At 33.3% G+C, this 9,444-nt stretch overlaps 1 long non-coding RNA gene and 1 pseudogene across 1 annotated transcript; one reads left to right on the forward strand and one right to left on the reverse strand.

Moving 5' to 3' along the window:
* The first annotated feature begins 934 nt into the window (after positions 1-934).
* Positions 935-4,867, forward strand: LOC145798939 (uncharacterized). The gene is made up of 2 exons (XR_014340851.1): positions 935-3,728; positions 4,365-4,867. It is a non-coding gene; the product is annotated as an uncharacterized LOC145798939 (long non-coding RNA).
* A 2,210-nt stretch (positions 4,868-7,077) lies between these two features.
* On the reverse strand, positions 7,078-8,979 carry LOC114263744 (protein FAR-RED IMPAIRED RESPONSE 1 pseudogene; annotated as a pseudogene).
* Positions 8,980-9,444: the final 465 nt, after the last annotated feature.

Here is a 9,444-nt window from a genome sequence, read left to right on the forward strand (position 1 = left end):
TTTTGGTCAACTGCCCATAATAAATATGATAAATTACAAATACATCCCCTAAAGTTTATTTAAAATATGATTTTTCTCCTATAGTTTTGAAAATTACATCCCGTCCATTGAAATTTATAATTTCATAACAAATAACCCTTTTTATAAATTGATTATCAAATAAATTAACAATTTTTAATGATGTCAGAAACTTATTTCAATTAATAATTCAAATAATTTTATCATTGTATACGAGAGCAGTTAGGAACTTCTTTTTTTTTTTTTAATAGTTAATTCTGTTAAATAAAACAATTTTGACAAGAAAATATTTATGATTTTCTAAATCACTAAAAACAATTTATATTTAAAACAAATCTTAAAGAGTTATATTTGTAATTTACCATCATAAAAATGCTTAAATGACTGCTTTAAAGTTAGTACATTTTTTAGGCTGGCTAGTCCTTCAATGACATTCACATCCAAAGCCACTGACATCGATTTAATCATGTCTAAAACGCAAATTTAATCTGAATATTATTAGTTTTAATTTTGATTCAAGTTTTGAAAATTATATATAAAAAAAAATGATACATAAATTCAATTTTCAAATTCACTTTTTAGATTGAGTAATATGTAAAAGAAATGATTAACTAATATTTATGCTTGGTGTGGAAATGTGGAGGGGTTGGACACTTGTCCACTTATCTCCTAAAAGGAGACACAAAAGTGGTGGGCCCACTGTTTTTACTAATCAAATTTCTATTTTGAGAAGGGAAAATCGAAAATGCTTCCGACCTCTAAAACGTGATCACTAAATTGGCACTAATGACGTGGTTGCCAATGTGGTGAGTTGAGGCAAACTCGCCCGTTTCTCCCTCTTTCTTATTCATTTCAAATTTCAAATTCATTTGCACAAAATATTTGAACACTTTCTCTTTCTCTATTCTTCCTTCTCTGCTGTGCCTCTTTGTTGACGAGCTCCCGAGGAACGCAGCTTCTACAACACCGACGAGCGCAGCTTCTCACGAGAACGACGAGCGCAGCTTCTGAAGACAACCGACGATGACGATGACCGAGTCACAGGTCAGCTCTCTCTCTCTCTCTCTATATATATATATATATATTTATATATCTATATCTATACGCCCTGATTTGTTGAGATTTTTGACTTTGATTTCATGCCCTAATTTATATCTATGTATATATCTATATCTATATGCCCTAATTTGTGTCTTTCACTTTGATTTCATCTGTTTAGGACGAATTTCATTTTGATTTTGGACAGATTTTGGACTGGTTTTGGAGTGATTTTGCACAGAAAAAAAAATAATTTTAACTTTAATTTTAATTTTTCTTGAATGCTTCAATGAAAAAGAACAGTGACCCTGATTTTCAACTTTAATTTTTTTTCAACATACACCCTGATTTTCAACATACGCCCTGATTTTTTCAAGATTGGTAAACGAGTTCTTTCAACATACGCCCTGATTTTCAACTTTAATTTTTTTTTTCTGTGCAACTTATTGAGAGAACAGTGACCCTAAGGTTTGTCAAATTCAAAAAAAATTGTGTGGAGGAAAAAGAACATAACACATTTCAACTTTAATTGAAAAAAAAATTCACAACACATTTCAATTGAAGTCAGTTTGTTTAGAGAAAAAAGAATAGTCCAAAGTTTGTTTGTAATGGGTTACCTCATTTTTTGGATTGGTGGGTTAGAGTCATTATGTGTTGTATTGAAATCTTTGGGCAATTGAGTTTATTGGAGAGACTGTAATCACAAATCACAAATATTGACTAGTCAGTGATCTTGCAAGATATTGACAAACCACATAATTTCTCCAATTTTTTTACTCTTGGTTTGTGTTTTCTTCCACCTATGTTCAGGAGTTCAAATTTCCAACAAAAACCACGCTCCTTAATTTTACTTTTACATTGTCGTCTTTCGTACTAGTTATTTTTAAATTCAATTTTGTAAACAGTTCTTAGAATGAGTCAAACTCTTGTTTACCAATCTTGAAGTAGTGGGTTAGAATGAAAGGGACTTGGTGCAATAATGTCAAAGCTAGATCCATACCCAATCTATCATTCTATGGTGACTAAACTAAGCGTGCATTTTTGTTGTTAATTCGCAACTCCGAGACGAAAAAATTGTTTTTAAAAGTCTGCCAAACACCGTCAACTTGGGTATTGTTATTGAAAACTGATTTTTGTTCTAAAAAACAAAGAAAATAAAGAAAACCCATTTGCCAAACTGTTAAAAAAAAAATCTTGAACACATACCTATGTTTAGGTAACCATTTTAATAAGTTTCTAAAGTCTTTGATTCCTTACAAAATGAAGGAATATGATTATGATGAAAATTATAACAAACAAGTCAAATGTCCCAAAGAAAACAAGATTCTATAGAGCATCTGTGTAGTTGTAAATTTCTAATCATGCTTAGCCAAACATATATAATTCAATAAACAAAAACTACAAAATTATATTATATTTGTGATTTGTGATTGCTGGAAATGCAAGATCACTGACTATTCATTATGTGTAGTAGCTGAGGAAGAGTGGAAGTGAAGGAGACAAAGAGGAGAGATTATAGAGAGAAAACCAAGCTGGCTTGGTTTGATGATTGGTTTTACTATTTTCTACTAGTTAATATTTAGAATGCCATAATTAGAACAGTTGCTAAAGCTAGACACAGCTTAGTTGGGCCAATTGTAGAAGACTTGCATAGTGCCTATCCAGGCCTATTGAATTGAGGAATAAAGACTATTTGTACCAAGGCCATAGCTTTGAATGCACTTAAGTTCTCCATTTTTTGAGTTCCCATTTGGGAACATATCAGCTACATGCTATTTTTCTTTCCGCATTGGATAGTTCAGCCTCACCTAATATAAACATTTATTGTCATTTGATTAAGTGTCTAGATAATTTCAACAATTCTCAATATTCTCAAATTATTTATCTCATGCATATGAGATTTTTTTAGATTTGCAAGCATATGGGATTAATGGTTACAATCAAGTAAGTACTTCCTATAATAAACTAAATACCAAATTGATGAATCTCATGGATTATAAATCCAATTCCACCCAAATTTATTCAGCAAGCATGAGCCAAGTGTTTGTTTTATTCTTTATCATATATATTAATTAAAAGTATGTGTGGGTGAAGAATAAGGTTCTTGGAAATAGTAATATTACAATAATGGTTTTTTCTCTTTTTATAAAAGGGATGAAGGAATTATCATGCATACCTAGTAAACAGAAAATAATAATACAAGCCCTGTATTGTTAATTGTTTCGAGCTTTTAGTATTTAATTTTTTTTTTTTTAATTTTGGCAAGATGCTATGCCTTAAACAAGTCTTTAATGTACAAACCAGAGGGACATGCCAACCTATAAACTACTGGAGTCAATAGTCAACATTATTAGGCACATGTACACTTAACCATTAACTTAAAATCCTATTAATCTATTAGAAGGTTTAGCCTTACTTCTGTATAGATTGTACCTTCTTTACTTGAGTAAGATATATGTGTGTGTATATGTATATTCAGTTTGGTTTGGGACCTCGAGTAAGCTGACCCTGCAATACATAGCCAAACAACCTTTTTTTTTTTTTTTGAAGTCGAAAACTTTGAACTGGGAGCAAAACAGAAGCATTGATGAACAGAGCCAAAACAAGCCAATCAGGGTTTGGTTCATATTCTAGGTTTCACCAAGAATATGTAGAATGTGGCCCTTGTAGAGGTCAGTACTCTAATTTCTTTGGGTGAACTAACACTTGAACTAATAACTGATATCACATATGACATATCAAGGCCATAGCTTTGAATGCACTTAAGTTGTCCACTTTTTAATAGTATAGTTAAGTATACCAGTTATGAAAAAACTACAAAACCGTTCTAATAAAATTTTAATTATTAAAAAAGTATGAGAACAGCAAGAATAGAAGACACTAAACTTAAGAATTTGTAGCATAAACATGATTGTGTTGATTGAATTATTTACATGATTTAAAAATTTCCACAAGTTCTGGAATAAATTCCAACTTACAGCAATAAATTCCATGTCTCTCTGGTTACCTATTTATAGAGTTCTAGTTAACTTTATTGGTAGATGAGGAATAATAATATCTACTAAACCCAACTTCAAGGGAATTTGAGACATATTCCAATAGCTCATCTCACAAACACTACACACAAGACCAATTGCATTTAAAAGTGCATGCCCAGAATGATGTTATAATCATGCTGATTGGCCATAACCTATGGCCCAAACAGTGGCCACCCCTAGCCTTCAAGGAACCACCTTTGTTTCTAGCAAGTTAAACAGTCCTAAGACTAATACACTAACTGATTGAGATTTTGATTCATATTTTTGCAGATGTCAACTTCAAGTGTTAACGCCAGTACATCAGATCAATTGACATTTTGCAATAGAAATTGTCCTCAATGTCAGAAAAAAGCAATTATTCTAATTTCGGAGACGGAACGAAACAAGAACAAGTTTTTTTATTGTTGTCCGGATTGCAGTGGGTTTATTGGATGGTGCTTGCCTACAAATTCACAACGTAGGGAGGAAGGGCAAGTGCGAATGGATAATACACCAACTGTCACTGAACAACTTCAAAGTATGGGCGAACATCTTCGATTTCAAAGCGAACAACTTCAATTTCAGAACGCGCAGATGCAAAACTTGCAAAGAGGCATAAATAGAAATTCGTGTTGTATTAATAGGATCTTCATCTTGCTTGTAATTAGTGTTACATTAATTATGAAGATGTAATAATTTTTATAGAAGTTAGAACATGTAATTGGTGTTGTATTAATTATGAAGATGATATGTATGAAGATTTATGATATATTACAATTATGGATTGAAAAGTATGAATATGTAATCATGTCGATTGTTTGTTATCTGATTGGAACTTTGGAAGTTATTTGTTTGTCTGTTTGAACACATATTATGAACAGATTTTGGACTGATTTTGGGTTGATTTTGGACTGATTTTGGACACTTTTTGTGCTGATTTTGGACAGATTTTGGGTTGATTTTGGACTGATTTTGTGCAGATTTTTGACAGATTTTGGACACATTTTGTGCAGATTTTGGACTGCTTTTGGACACATTTTCTACTGATTTTGGACACATTTTGGACGGATTTTGGGTTGATCTTGGATTGATTTTGTGCTGATTTTTGACAGATTTTGGACACATTTTGGACGGATTTTGGGTTGATCTTGGATTGATTTTGTGCTGATTTTTGACAGATTTTGGACACATTTTGTTCTGATTTTGGACACATTTTGGACAGATTTTGTGCTGATTTTGGACAGATTTTGGACTGCTTTTGGACACATTTTGTGCTGATTTTGGACACATTTTGGACAGATTTTGGGTTGATTTTGGAAATTTATTTGTTTGTGTGTTTGAACACATATTTTGGACAGATTTTTGACAGATTTTGGACAGATTTTGGGCAGATTTTGGACTGATTATTATGAAAACTTATTTGTTTGTGTTTGAACACATATTTTGGACAGATTTTGGACTGTTTGTTTGATTTTGAACACATTATGTATGAAGATGTATTTGTCTATTTGAACACAGGTGCTTCACAGATTTGCACACTGGTTTTTGACACAGTTTGAACACTGGTTTTCAACACAGATTTGAACATTGGTTTGAAGACAGATTTTCAACATAGATTTGAACACTGATTTTTGACACAGTTTTAAAGACATTTTTTTCTCACACAGGTTTTTCAAGACAGATTCAAAGACAGGTTTTTTTCACACAGTTTTGAAGACAGATTTTTCCACTCAGGTTTTTCAAGACAGCTTTTTTGAACACTGGTTTTTCACAAAGTTTTGAAGACATTTTTTTTACACTGATTTTTCAAGACAGATTCGAAGACAGATTTTTTCCACACATTTTGAAGACTGATTTTACCACACAGGTTTTTGAAGACAGATTTGCAGACATAATTTTAGAACAGATTTGTAACAGATTTTTCACACAGATTTGGAACACATTTATGAGACAGATTTTTTCGAACACAGATTTTGGAACACATTAAATCTGTAACAGATAGAGCACACAAATATAACATCAATTGGGAACATTAACTATAACAACAAAGTAGGGAACAACATCAATTTGTTCTTAACCAAAAATACATTAAATAAACTATTCAAAACAAAATAAACTCCAAGTTTAGTCACATAAAAGGCATTACAATTACAACTTTCCAACTAACGAAAACTACCACCATGGTCATTGCGGTCCATTTGTACATTCAAGTAAACAAATGAAGACGGTACGGCTCTATAAATTTGATGCGTAGCAATCATGGATTGTTGAGTTGTCATAAATCTCGGTGTGCCTCCAATATAGTCTGACGGGGTCAGAGATGTGCCAACTCCATAAATTTGAGTTAGGGCATTCATGAAACTTTGTCCTCTCATAATGTCCACACTTGTCGGGGTGAGAGATGTGCCTCTAATAGCATTGACCATGTGTCCCTATTCAATTAAAATGAAATGTTAAAACCAGTTTGCTAAACATTATTGAAAAACAGTTTGCTCGATGTACACGTACCGGCACACACATACTATTTTCCATGCCAACCATATAAGGATAAAGCTCTTTACGTGCACTACGTTCAGGTTGAGATTGACATTGACCTTCACCTTCACCTTAAATCACCTTAGTACCCTATATTGACAAAGGTTAATGAATGGCTCAAATGTATGACATGATTACAATAAAATATGAGTTAAATAGAGAGTAATGATACAAAACGGATGGATATGTATGAAAACAATCAATTTACCTTTGATTTGTTATGTTTTCTTTTGCTTGCCTTTAACCGATTGACTATTTGATCTACTTTGGCGACCTTTCTTTTAGTAACTGGACGACCTTTTCGGCGAGCAACCAAAGGACTAAGCAACTTGGTATGACTGATTGCCTTTCTATTAATGCTGCCAATCGGGGAAGATGACACATTACTAGTAATAGGTGGTACATTACTAGTCAAAGGTGCTACATTACTCCCACCACCTTCATCATCTTTCATCACTTTCGCCTTGATTTAATCCAACCCATGGTCGATAAGTTTTATTTTCCCTTCAGAGTTTCCAGCAAATTGTACAATGCCAATCAATTTTCTATTCATCTTATCATACACCTTTGCATTGAAATCATCCCCAAAGCCAGTGTATGTGGTTTTTATGCATGTGTACCCTCTATCCAAATTTTTTCTCCATCGTGGTAGAATGTATTTATTTGGAACCTCATTTATGCATCTTGCAATGAGCACAACGAGTGAGTGAGCACACATGATGCCTCTAAATTCAAACAACCGGCACATACATTGCACATCAAATTCTGTCGAATTAGAATAGACAACAAAGTCCACATGTTTCATCTTCCCAAAAACTACCACGGCTTCCTTCACAAAATATGTACAAATTGAACCCTCTTCTTTGACAAGAAACGGTTGACAATAAACTAGCCTCTTCATCTCAGCTTGAACTTCTTTAAATTTTGCATTGGTGTACGCATATTGAAATTGTTTCTCAAAACCATACACAGTTAGGCAATCAAAGACTTTGTGCCGAGACTTGAAGTCAGCTTTCTTCTCTTTCTCTACCTTACTTCTCAAGGCATTGTCATATTGTTCAACAAATTGTTTTAATGTAGTCTTTGGGTTGACATATCCATCAAAAAAGGCATTCATGCTCTCACTTCGTTGTGTCGTTGACATGCCAGCCCAAAAAATATCTTTGACATAGACAGGAACCCATCGATGTCGCTCATCATATAACACCCCCAACCACTGATTCTCATAAAGATTGAATTTTGCAATCATCTCTTTCCATTTCATCTCAAATTCATTTTTTGTGAAAGTGTCATAAACTGCATTTTGCAAATCCATCTTCATGGATTCATATTGGGAATACCCTTTCAACTTCTCTGGAATCTTCTTCATGATATGCCATAAACACCATCGATGTCGAGTATTGGGGAAGACTATTTCTATAGCCTTTTGCATAGCTTTGCACTGATCCGTTATTATAGCTTTTGGAGGATGATCTGACATGCAATTTAACCATGATTTGAATAGCCAAACAAATGTATCAGTGTCTTCACTAGATAATAGACCACAACCAAGCAAAATCGACTGTCCATGGTGGTTAACTCCTACAAACGGAGCAAATGGCATATCATATTTATTAGTGAGGTAAGTTGTGTCAAATGAAACAACATCTCCAAATTCTTCATAAGCCGCCCGACTCATTGCATCCGCCCAAAACAAGTTTCTTATGCGAAAGTCAATATCAACATCAATCATATAATAGAAACTCGAATTTTGTGCGTGCATTCTCAAAAAATACTTTTGAAGTGCATCGGAATCTCCTTCTCCGAGCCTCAATTTTCTAGCTCTTTCAATGTAATTCCTTGCATCTCGCTCATCAAATGTTAAAGACTCATAACCCCCAGCTTCGACAACCATTGAGTTATAATTCCTAGACACCCCAATCCCTGCTTGATCATTAATTTCTAATCTTCTCTTCACAGGACTAAGGATTTTCTTATTCATTGCAAAATGGCGTGAGTCGGTGGGGATCAAGTCATGATTATGCTCAAGGTTAACTGTGGTTAACATAAATCTCCCATCCTTTTGTAGGCTTGCTCGTACCCTTGCTTTGCAATCAATTTTTGTGGACAGAGATGGCTTTAAAGGGTTTACTTCTGATTTTTTAATTCTCTTCCCCGATTGAGAACATTCAATCCCAAAGTATCTTAATTCCCCATCATCGCCGATAACTTGTTTTTTACAAGCTATAGAAAACCCAACATGTTTAGCATATTTGGCATAAAATGTGTACGCTTCTTGCTTTGAGGTGAAACACATACCCCTCTTAGGTTCCTCAACTTCTTCACTCTCATTTAATAAAGGATTCTCAACAGTATTTGAATCAATCTCCATTTCTGCTCATTCAAAAATTAAATTCAAGAATTAATAACAGATTATTTTCAAAAATTAATAACAGATTATTGTGTTTTAATAATAGATTAAACTTTCAATAATGGACTTGAAGTATAAACCAAAATTGAAGTATAACAGCTGAATTATGGACTTCAAGTATAAACCAATGTTTGGACCAAAACTAAAGTATAAACCAAAATTAATAACAGTTGAATAATAGACCTGAAGTATAAACCAATGTTTGGACCAAAACTGATTAACAGATTTATGTTTGGACCTGAAGTATAACAGATTAAACCAAAACTGAATTGTTGTGTTGTGTTGTGTTTTTTTTTTTTCATATCTATCTGACCAAATGGAAATGGCATGGTGGTAGTTTGCTTCTACTGATTGGTGGTGGTGTATGTATTCAGTGGTGTGAATGGTACCTAACAGTTAATCAAGTGGTGGGTCTAATAGTTAATC

Source organism: Camellia sinensis, chromosome 9 (genome assembly GCF_055761805.1).
Source record: "Camellia sinensis isolate YWXY chromosome 9, ASM5576180v1, whole genome shotgun sequence".
Classification (NCBI taxonomy): domain Eukaryota; kingdom Viridiplantae; phylum Streptophyta; class Magnoliopsida; order Ericales; family Theaceae; genus Camellia; species Camellia sinensis.